Source organism: Callospermophilus lateralis, chromosome 8 (assembly GCF_048772815.1).
Source record: "Callospermophilus lateralis isolate mCalLat2 chromosome 8, mCalLat2.hap1, whole genome shotgun sequence".
Taxonomy (NCBI): domain Eukaryota; kingdom Metazoa; phylum Chordata; class Mammalia; order Rodentia; family Sciuridae; genus Callospermophilus; species Callospermophilus lateralis.
In genome coordinates, this window is record NC_135312.1 from 121,969,482 (window position 1) to 121,981,936 (window position 12,455).

The 12,455-nt window shown below is 35.5% G+C and overlaps 1 protein-coding gene across 3 annotated transcripts in view; it reads left to right on the plus strand.

Annotated features, from left to right (window-relative positions):
• Inpp4b (inositol polyphosphate-4-phosphatase type II B) overlaps positions 1-12,455 on the plus strand; it is a 324,225-nt gene that overhangs the window by 82,113 nt on the left and 229,657 nt on the right. For 2 of the 3 annotated variants that reach the window (XM_076863878.2, XM_076863880.2), the window contains exon 4: positions 2,821-2,900. The gene's annotated coding sequence lies outside the window, so the exon portion shown is untranslated. Of the gene's footprint in view, positions 1-2,420; positions 2,474-2,820; positions 2,901-12,455 lie in introns of those variants that run through there. The other variant, XM_076863879.2, reaches the window with a different exon arrangement.

The window sequence follows — 12,455 nt, forward strand, 5'->3', positions numbered from 1 at the left end:
AAATAGCCACTCCACCTGTCTCACGTTGCTACATTCCAGTCTGGGGTATTTGTGCCTTTATTTCTGAAAGAAAAAAAAAAACACAATAATATCATGACATAAGCAGTTTGTTTTATTAATTCTAAACTCATCCTTACCTACATAATCTCAATAGGCAAACAGAAAATAATTTAAAATTTGGGGTTACAAAATTGGTGATGTGTTAATTTTTCTTTGATTGTGAATAAGGGGTGAGAGATAGGCATTTAAATTAAAAATCTGGATTATCAGTGTAAGAAAAAGTGAGATAGACATATTTTAAAAATGCTGGAATGAAATTTACTACAATATTATAGAGTCTGCACACTATAAAATTGTTTTGATTTTCCCATCTCAGTGAATTACAGTCATTTATAAGTAACCACCGCAGAATGAGTGTTTCTCCCATGTCTGATAATGTTGTAGGGACAGATGAGACAGGGCACCGAAGATAGCAGGCAACAGTTTTATTTGGCTGCAGCCAGGTTTAGAGGGCACTGCTTTTGCTGTAATCAATAAATCCCCTGAATCCCGAGTTCAGGGAGTTTCAGAATTTCATACCCAGCATGTAAGGGGAGGGGCTCAGAAGTTCACAGTCTGCAGAAGTTCACATAAAAACAGCTTTTCCTTTCCCTGTTCTGGGCAAGTTAACCCTTCAAGGACAACACCTGAGAAGGGGAGAGCTTCTTCTCCCCTTTCCTTCCTCCCCCTGCTAGTGTTACCATGGAGCCCAATTGGTAACTTCTCTTACCTTAGAAATGGAGACATCTCTGTGAAGCCCCAGAGATATAGAAATGGTCAGAGGCCTCCTTTACACATTTCTACAAACTACTATACTGGATACATGTTAAAAACTAGTGAGGGGGTGTCCAGCACCTGCAGTGCTGATTTCTTCCCAGCCAGTGGCCAAGTAAAACAGGGCGACACGAAAATTGGAAGTTTATCTGCATTGAACTCTTTTGTAGAGACTCTTTTGCTGACAGTCCTAAAATTAGCCACGGTGAGGATTTCTGGAGAAGTCCAGTTAAGACTTTTCTTTGGAGAAAGGGGTGCCACTAAAATAAAATAACTTACTTGAAAGCTTGAATCTCTGCCATTCATTCATTCATTTTTCACAAGCCTACTGAGTGCTTTGCTGGCAAAGTTTATCAGAAAGGAAATAAAGCTCTTTGTATCTTCCAATCTCAATTATTTGTGGAGAGTAAAAATAAGCAATTAAACATATAATATCCCCAGAGGTGACAAACCCCAATGAATAAAAATAAAACAGGGAATAGAGAAGACTGTGGGGTGGGGGGGAGACACGGTCCCTTCCATGGGAGTGTTCGGGAAGGTACCTGAATGCTTTCCTAGGCTGGATGTTTCCTGAGCTTTCTTCCTTTTATGGAAAAGTCACCGATTTCTGCATTTTTTTGTTGATGGAGCTTCTGAACTTGCTTCTCTGCCCTGATTCACTCCCCTTCCATTGCTCATCAAAACCTCTGATTTTGCCTAATATTTTTTCATCTATTCCTACAACCTCAGATTTTCATCGTTTTGTTGAGGTGGTGTCTAAATTAGTGCTTCGAGTTTCAAATCAATGTATTGGGTTTATCATTAATACTTAGAGACATCTCCAACTTCAAAACTGAGTTGTCTTTTCAAATGTCTGTTTTAAACTTTTATGAACCTCCTTTCCCAAGTTGGAGTTTTGAAAGAGGTATAAAGTGCCCACCTGAATCTCTTCTTCCATAACAGTGCTTAACAAATGCTTCCTGTAGACCCTGCTTTTATATATGAAACAACTTCCTATTTTCTTCTGAAAAAAATCCACTTAGCCTCAGACTACTTAAATCCAATTGTAGTCTAGCAGCAGACTTGTGATGAGAGAAAGTTCTGGAAGAAGTGGCATTAACCTCTTGGAGAGTGGCTATAATGCTTGGCAGCAATGGCATAGGTAATAGTAGGGTTGGATATTTTCTTGCTTGTTCCTTAATCTTGAGGAAAGAATGAGAGATATTATTCATGTTATTACTCTCATAATATCGTGACTTTCAAATCAGAAGTAGCCAGGGGATATTAAAAAGAGATGGGAGATTTTTATCCTAAAAGAGAGAGAGAGAAAAAAAATAGGGTTTTATTATTGACATTGAGTCAAAAAGAGTAGACAGAATTTGTAGGTAAGTCAACAACCCCATGTGATAGGTTTAAAAAGCAATTTTAGAAAATATAATGGAAAGAGTACCATTTTATCTGTGTACATTGGAATGAAATTATCCCATGTCAGTGAAGAAATAACAAAGGAAACAAATATTTTTAAATGTTTCTGTGATGGGGGAGAATTATAGTGTTTCTATTTATAACTCCTGTAGAGTCCCACATAAAAATAGCTCCAAGTAACAGATTTGCTCATATCTGGAATACAAAGTTGTTGATCCCAGTGATGTGAGGAAGTCTAATAGGAACTGCAGCGTTGGTAAATATTGAAAGTTTATGATCTTTTTTTTTTACCCTAGATTTTTCTTACAGAGAGAAAATTACAGTTCATGGAAAAGTCACGACTGCTGTATTTCACACCTTGTTATTTTCCAGGCTGTTGGTCTCTTTGTTTTTAACCCAAATGATGCTTTTCCCCCCTCAGTTGCATCTCCAGGGTGGATAAGCTATTGGTAATGGTATTTCTGTCAGTGGAAATTTTTGTTAGGTTAATAAGATTCAATATTTTTTTTCTTCTAAAGACTAATTTTGTGTGATTGATGTGACATCAAAAATATTAAGAACCCCAGAAGTTAATGGAAACCATTCTTTCTTTCTCATTTTCAGCGAAGCTTCTTGGGCTTTGCTAGTTTTAAAGTGGCGGAGCTACTGAAGTCAAAGGAGCAGCTGCTGTCCCTCAGCCTGAGGTAGGTCTCTTTGTTCACACAACACTGGTAAAGTTAGTAACCCGGATATTTATTGATGGCTGGTTGCATTGAAAACTCATAATTCTTGCAGATGTTAAATGTCAACTTTCAAATAGCTTAAATCTCCACCGCAACAAGTTATAGTGGAACAGTAATTATTCAAGTTCACATTCAAGTTCATGTTTCAATGTGTGAAATGTTATTAGACCTCATTGGAAAGGCAGTGTTACATTATTATTAAAGTGATGGAGTGCTTTGAAAATAAACCATAAATATAAATTATGACCATGTTATTAAATAAATTTTCTGTTACCTATGAAAATGTTACTTTTTAAATCAAGTAAATTGTTTTTAGTTTCAAAATTTTGTAGAGGCAACCTTACAGCTTTATGATAGCAGAAAGTGAATTAATAGTTTCAGCTTTTTTTTTTTTTTTGCTGTTATGCTGTTAAACATAAAATGCTTGTAAGTTAAAGCAGACTCATTGAAACAGATAGCAGAGCATAGCTAATTCTGAATATGAGCCCAATTTAAATTTATTTTGATATCAAAGATGAGAAAACAGTTTTTAGGTAGTTACAAAGTGAAGTATATTAAATAGGATAAATGTGTCTTTTTTAAGTTAATGATAAATTTGAAAACAATGTTCTGGTTTTTTTTTGTGTGTGTGTAAGAACTTTTAAAATTAAATGTACATAGAGAATACTCTGGAGAATATATAGCATGATGGATACAAAAATTTCCAACAACATCATTTATCAATCTTACTATAGAGGAATTGACAACTTGGGGAGATCACATAATGTCTTAAAGTTTGTTTGTCCCCTCTTTCCCCAAGGAACTACTTGCAACCAACAATTCATTCAAGATGCTGTAGCTTAGGCTGGGAACTCTACTTCTGGATTTCTCTTACTCTGATTTTCCCTTATCCTTTGACTCTGCATTTTCTTTGCTTTTATTTAAAATGAGTCATACTCTGAGCAGGAAATATAAGTGTTTATGGCTTCTAGTAAAGCCCCCTTTAGGCTACATCTCTGAAATATCTGATAGTGTGTTTTATTCAGGAAGTCATATTAAAAATCTTTACAGAGTTTTGTATTATGTCCCTCAATGAGTGTTTTACTATAATTAATTTCAGTTTGGTGTCCAAAGGGGCTAGTTAACAAAGCTAGCTGTCAAAGTCACTGATATCCTAAAATGCATCACCATCCTAGCATGACTCTTGGAGCAACCCTGGTGCCCTGGATCTGTGATGGAATGTTCAATCTCCAGCTAACCTGGAACCATCAGCAGTGCTCATGTTTTCTAAATCAGATATACATCTTCTGATCATCTTGCAACTCATTAGCACCTACAGCAAAGCATAATAGTGCACCATTGAGACCCTAGTTTGAAACTAAAATTTGGATAAGAAATTATAAATGATACGAAAATTATGAACACATACAGTACCTTAAAAAGAAGATCAGAACATAACAGTCAAGTTTAGACTACTATTCTTGGAAGAAAAGTGAAATATAAAAATTTTAGATTTTGATGAAAACAAGACAAGTTTCCACCTTTCATTGAATAACATCGATTCTTAGTAATTTGATATTGATTTGTAAAAGGAAAACAAATTCAACAACACAAGATTGAGTTTTTTAGGTAAATGTTAATTTTAGAATACCAATATCAAAATGGCAAGGTTATTGTTTTCCCCTTTTTGTGCTTTGCCGAATTTGTGGACTGGTCTCCGTAAGAATCAGACAGATTACAAATTCACCATAGCCTTTTGGCATGTGGTACATGATGGGTTTTGTTGTTGTTGGTGGTGGTGGTGGTTGTATGTTTAAAAAATATTTCTGATGTAATCTGTCTTCTTTTTCTGACTGTCTCTGAGGTATTGAATTTGAGAGAACATTAGGTCAGGCCTAAGAAGCATTTTTCATTTGTTTTTTTTTAAATTATTATTTTGTGCTGCTTACTCTTGAACTTGTATTCCTTTTAAATTCCAGTCATTATTTTTAAAACAGTAGAATTAAGGGACAAATTCACAGAAATAAGGGCATGTTTATAGCTGCCACTCTAGATGATGAAGTTTCTTAGTGCCTTATCTCCAGGTGCTATTTCTGTTTCTCTGAAGCAGACAATTTTGCTTCTCTTAACCTTTGGTGCATCTCACTCCATGATTTAGATTCAAAACCTATCAACCAGTTCCACAATGAACCGTGACTTAATGTGGCTACCAGGTCATAAGTGCTTTGAACTGGAGATCAGGTATATGGGAGTTTTGGTTTTTTCCTACATAAAACTTAGAGGGGGCCAGAAACATACCTCTTGATTTTTAGACTTAGTCTCACATTTATAAAATACGATACGGTGTGTTTTTGAGGTTGTAGAGTATAATTTTTTGATTATGCTGGGAAAATGACTCCAATATATGAAGTGGTTTCTACACACATCAGTCATCTTCATGTAAATGCATAGTTTCCTATGTTTCTGTCAGAATGTTCTAGTATCCCAAATGGAATTGGTTTCTTTATTTAGTATTAACCTCTTTACCTTTGTATTATGCCTACTTGTTTTGCTACTTTAAATGCAGTTGTTCCTATCTCCTCTGATTTCTTTTACATTTCAATCATATTTTTTGTTCTTATCTCCAGTTCTTTGCTGTATAGTCCTGAATTCTGTGTTCTGATATAAACAAGGTAGAGTTATTATATTGAGGATTATAATTTTAGATATAGAAGAGATAATGATAGTGAGAAAAAGAAGAACAACAGCAATAGTCTACTCTGCTTTATCCTTTCAATATATTACAGGAGTCTCATTGACCCTCATCAAACTGGTCTATGATGCTATTATTTTCTCCATTTCATAAATCAATCTGAGACATGGAAAACACTTAAGTCATTTGTGCAACGTTACAATGCTCTTCAACTGGAAAGGGAACATGGAAAGCCACACATTTTTGACTACCAATCCAGTGATCTTAATGACCCACTGTGTGTCTCCTTCAATGAAGGAGAAAACAGAACCAGATGAAACATATGTCTCCTGTCATGTAACTTAATGCAGAGCAAAGCAAGGACGTGGGTCCAGGACCATCTGTTCACTCTTTCTTTCATGCTTGATTTCGCCAGCATCTGGTCTTATAGTAGGTGATGACTAAATGAGTCATGCCAAGGACAAGCTGGGGATGTTACCCAAGAAGGCAGAAAGTAGGAATCAGCCTTCTAGTTTAAAGGCGATTGATTGGTGCCAGAGGAAACCCTGAGACATCTGTTTTCATTCTAGAACCATGACTTTAGCCAAAACCTAGACAGGGTTTGCTGCCTAAGAACCTAGCCCTGGGGTATTCCACCAAGTGACCTGAATCTCTTGGGACCACATGAGCAGAATTTTGGATCATCATATTATTCTCTTATGGTTTAAAAGAGAGTGGAAATGTGGAAATGTCAGATCTGTGTTTGGAGTTGGTGCGTTAGCAGTCAGAGGAAAAAGTACATTGCTGTTAAAATATTCAAACAGCCAGAAAGACAAACAACAGAAGCCCTCAAAAAGGGTCAACTTCTGTCCTAGGAATTTCCTCTCAGAGGGATGGAGATAGGTGGAAGTGTTGTAAATGTACAGTATGGGTTTCATTCAGTGCTCTTTCATTTAGCAAATCTATAGTAAGAACTGTGGCAAGTTCTTGGTGAAATTTTAAAAATGGCAACAGAGTTACTAATAGAATGCATTTGATGTTACTAATAGAATGTTTAATGAAAAGAATCATTATTTATTGAACATCTGTTGGCATGCAAGGAATACATTAGGTACCTTTAATGCATCATTTTATTATTTAATTCATATAGCATTATCACCTCTATTTTATAACAACTTGTCTAAGATCCTACAGCTGGTGAATTTACAAGTAAGTTTGGTGCTCAAATTTAGTATGATTCCAGAGCCTTTTCTGTTTTTATTTTACTATCTCATAGGAAGCTCACAACCTAATACAATCTTTACTTCTTTCTACAGTTTTCATTCCAGCCTCTGGAGAATTTAGGAGTCTCCATCTCTTAATGCTTTCTCTTAAAATTCAATTTTATGTGCCTACAACATAGTAAAGCTTCAATAATCATTGTTGGAATTTTGATTCACGATAATGACTTCCTTACATGTTTATAGATGCTATACGTAAACCTAGTACTGAGAGTTTATTTCTGGGTAGAATCTATCTAAATTACTAAACATGATGCAGTGTAAGCAGTAGAGTATATCGGAGACAAGAAACTTCCAAAGCAGTAGTGATTGATAGACTGTGATCTTAAGAAGCTGGAAGCTTCACTTAGAATACACTGGATTTCAGTATAGGCCACTTTACCTTCAGCTCATCCTTACAAATGCTCCATTATTTCTTTTGTAACCTCTACATGTAACCTCCGCCCCAATTAGGCACACTTTTATATCATTTTATCAGGATGGACTTGATAAAAAACTTTATAAAATACAGACGTGCAAGCATTTATTCATACCAAAGAGAATTTATCTTATTTTCAGTTACTACTTCTGCCCCTTTATAATAGTGCTTTGACCAAGAAAATGACTCCAATGACCCTAAATGCATATGTAGTTTATATTTTATACAGATATATGAGAAAAGCTAGGAAGAAAAAGAATGTTCAACTGTTTATTTAAAACTAATTCCCTATTTTGCGGGGTAATAATATAGGTACGTAAGTATGCAAGGACATATATGTCATTGTGTGTCTAGATGGATATATGTGTGTGTACCTGTATTGTTTTAGTATCATTTGGCTTTCTCAAAAACCATGAATACTCAATTGTGATTACTGTCAAACATTTATACTCCAAGGAGGTAAGACCAAATTTATGAGTTTTAAAGTTGTTTCTGGTGTTTTGCTTAATTCAACCTTCCTAATCACACAGGAGTTCAAGTTTACTGTTTCTAAAAGTAAAATAGCCCTATGGAACTTTGGATAGGGCAGAGGGGAGTGTGGGGAGGGGAGTGTGGCAGAGGGTTAGGAAAGATGGTGGAATGAGGTGGACATCATTACCCTAGGCACATATATGATTGCACAAATGATGTGACTCTACATCACGTACAACCAGAGAAATGAAAATGTGTGCTCCATCTGTATACAGTGAATCAACTTCATTCTACTGTCACGAATAACTAAATAGAACAAATTAAGTAAAAATAAAAATAAAAGAGCAACAGCACCAAAAACAAAAACAACAACCCCAACAGACATTTGACTGAATTTCCCAAGGATATCATCTTAACTTGGGAGCTAGGATGGGTGAAAAGGGGAGGCCCACAGGCTATGATATACAGTCCTCTATGCAAAGTTCCCAGGGAGCAACAGAGGTGACACTGTCAGTCCCATCTTGCAGGTTGGGGGTCGGGGAAGGCAAGGTGCTTTGCAGTAGATCAGAATCCACTGGTTCCTGAATTCCAGTAAGCAGGTCTGAATCCTCTCGGTGATCTGAGAACAACCAGCCATAGATTGACAATAGGGTTTTCCATGAAGGATTTTTAAAATGATATTAAACATCTCCAGTCCTTTAATTATCCATCACTATTTTTCTTGCACAAAAATAAAAATTATGTAATTCTTCTTTAATCATCAGATCTGATCTTTAACATATGAATATGAAGAATATTTGTATAGTGTATCTTTTTAATTAAATATTTTATTTGTACTTTTTAGGTATACATGACAGTAAAGTGTATTTTGACATATTATACATACATGGGGTATAACTTACTCTAATTAGGATTCCATTCTTGAGGTTGTACATGATGTGGAGTTTCACTGATCATGTATTTATGTATGAACGTAGGAAAGGTATGTTTGATTCATTCTACTGACTTTCCTCTTTCTATAAAAATTTCCCTTAATTCCTCTTTGTCTAATCCACTGAACTTCAATCCTCTATTCCTTCTTGTTGTGTGTTAGCATCCACATATCAGAGAGAACCTCCAGCCTTTGTTTTTTAGGGATTGGCTTATTGCAGTTAGCATAATAGTCTCCAGTTCTATTTACTTACTGACAAATGCCATGATTTCATTCTCTTTTATGGCTGAGTAATATTCCATTGTGTGCATATACCATGTTTCTTTATCTATTCATCTGTTGAAGGGCACCTAGGTTGGTTCCATAACTTAGCTACTGTGAATTTTTTGTGTTGTTATAAACATTGATATGGCGGCATCACTGTAGTATGTTGATTTTAAGGCCTTTGGGTATAAGCTGAGGAGTCAGATAATTGGGTCAAATTCTGATTCCATTCCAAGTTTTCTGAGGAATCTCTATACTGTTTTCCAGAGTAGTTGTGCCAATTTGCAGTCTCACCAGTAATGTCTAAGTGTACCTTTTCCCCTACATCCTTGCCAACATTTATTATTACTTGTGTTCTTGATAATTGATAATCTTTTCTTATTAATATATATTTGAACTTTAGATATAATTTAAAAATTTACATTCAATCACCTTAATAGACATGTCTTGTGTGTATAATTTTATTCTCTTTCATTAATCTTCCAATTACCTTTTCTTGAGTTACCATAAACTAAGATTATTTCAGGTATTTCTGATGATCCCCAAAACACTGCTACGTGTGTCTAAATCTTTTATATATTAAGTAATATCAGAAGAAATTGTCAGCCAATAGACCCTTTTTAGGAGAGAGTATCATATCTGTGATTAATTATATAGCAGAGTAGTAGTATACTTTATTGGATGTGTCAATAGAAAGGTGAGTAATGAGAATGATATGCAAATAGCTAACTTAATCGATTCTTTTTTCGTAGAAAATTAAAAATGTATACCCTAATCCCTGGAAGCAATGCATCAGAACACTATATTTTTCTCTTTGGAAGCAAACAGGCAGGGAAACATGAGAATTAATAGCAAACACTCACTCAGCAGAGGTCTAGATGCACATAGCTTGGAATGTCCCTCCACTGGCTTTTGGCATGATTCTAACGAAAGTGACAGGAAGCTCCTGCATGAAGCTCTGTAAGGCAGCTCTGACATGGCCTGGCCCCTCACAGAAATGTAGGAAGGGACAACGACACTTTTTCTGAGGTTTGAAATGTATTAAGCATTTTGAGTGTTTTATCTTACTTAATCTTCTAATAACCTTAATCTTCCTCTAACCTGGGAGATGATATTTTTCCTGTTTTACTAATAAGCTGATAGAGGAAAATCAGTTTGACTTTTCAGGGTCACGTAGCTGGAACAGGATGGAGAATGGAGATTTTTAGAGGACAAGAGTTCTTGATATCAAATTCCCAGAGAATATCTATTTTATTTAGAATCTTAGGCATGAAGCTATTTTAGAGACCCAAAGGGTTCTTCAAAAACTGACCCTTCAACAACTTCTTGGTCCCATTAGTAACAGGGAACTCAAACTCAGGACTGTCCCTAACCCTCGGCCCTATCATCAGATAGGTCTAGTATAGGAACATATTCGTATGTTTTCCTGAATTTCATCTCCTTGCCATGGTTCGGGCTCTTCATGGAGTTAAGTAGAATAAGTCTCCCTTTTTCTTTGGCACAGTTAAAAGCTGCTCTTTCCTCCAACTTTAAACCTTTTCTTCTTTCTTCTCAGGAAGGAAGGAGGTTGTAGACAGAGGACATAATAACAGATCGAGTTTGAGTGCTCACTAGGTTATCTTGGCATGCTGTCTGCTGAGGGAAGTGGTACTGACTTCTCTCCCAGCATGGTTCTGAGCAGTTAGTACATGCAAAGAGGTTCCAACCACTGCCCTGCATTAGAGGAAAACACTGTAAATATTGTTCCCCTTGGTTCTTGATTTGCCCTTGCCGATTCTGTCAGCCATTCCTTAATCTCCTGCTTAGTTTGTTGAAGAAATCCTTTAATAAATTGTGACAACCACAGTCTTTAAACATGGTCGGTGCAGAAGGGATTTATTAAATGCTTGATCTGGATATATCATTTCTATCAACCAAGGAATGGATTCTTACCTGAAACTTAAAGCCCAGCTTTGGTATCCTACTTGGTATAGAAGGCAGCAGATCCCAGCAAGAGGCATATGAAAAGCAGCTTGTTTGGTTGAAGGATATCAACAGAGTTGGGAAAAAATAAAATTTGTTCTGACAATAAACTTTACAAATATACTATCAAAATCACTACAGAAATGTAAAAGGGTAACCCAAGGGATCAGTTGCTTTTAGAATTATTGATTTTGTTTGTTGCAATACACCCAAAACTGTCCACAAAAGTAGATTCAAGTGAGATTATTATTCTGAGCTGGACTGTGAGAAAGGGACTTTTTGATGAAACACAGAAGTAGGGAATTTGCTTATGAAACTGATTATGTTTCTTTAAGTAGCTATGTTAAACACTCTTGGGGACAAAATTGCTTAAAATTCCCAAGGCTCTCACATGAATCACTTTATAATGACTGTTAAAATCCCATAGCTTTATCATGAAACTAGAGAAGAATGCAAAACATGCAAATATAGGATTAAGACAGTAAAGAAATAGAATGTGTGATTTGGGGACATGGCTATGCCCTTTTCTGGGTTCTTCTAGAAATTAGCAGAAAGTTGATTCCTTATCAGTGAAATGTATATTTTTCCCAGGAATTCCTGTGAAGGTCACAAGAGTTATAATGTGAAATGTTTACAGTGGTGTCTGACACAGTACTTGATAAATGTTAGTTATTTTTATTTTTTTTCTTTATTAATAGAGGAGCTTATCTACTCCCAGTCTTTTATTTTCAGGACAGGATCAGATATCCTAGTCATAGACTATCTGAAATGGTATCTGATATAAGCGAGGTGTTCACCATACACCTATTATTTATATTATCATCATCAATGTTATTATTTTTCATTTCATTCAACTAGACTTTCATTTATAACATAAATGGCCCTGCAGTTATATATTCTGCATTCTTCATTATGTTCCTAATCCATTTCGTGAAACTGCAGCTATGACTATGGAAACCAATTAGCACGTTCATAGTTTGCATTATTCAAAAGATGTTGGAGTCCTCAGATTGCAAATTGGTTTTGAGTTCCCAGACACTGAAGGGACAACACATGCTTAGAGTACACTTCAATAGCTCCTTAATTTGGATAGAAAAATCCCTCCTCTTTAAAATGCAAATCACACAAAGTTAATATCTATATACAAAGACCTACCTGCTTAAGAAGTTTGAGAGCTAATATAGCTTTGAACATAATTTGCAAGAATGATTAGACCCAAGGAATTTTATTTGAAAATTTTGTATTAGATTCTTCTGTATTTGCCAAAGTTTTCTTATCATTATTACTGTGTTCTGTGGCTCTGGGCACATTTATGACTGATGTTTTTAAACAATGTTATTTATAACACCATATCATTTAAGTTATTGATATATATATATTCTTCCAGTAAAGGAATTCTAGGGTCAAATATATCTGAAAATTAAAAATCCTATATTTAAAAGAAAATGAAAAAAAAAGAAGTGAGTTTTCTTTCTGTAGGACTTCTTATACCCTTCATCAGCCTTTCAAGGCCCTTTAGGACTCTCAAAGGACCTCTGTC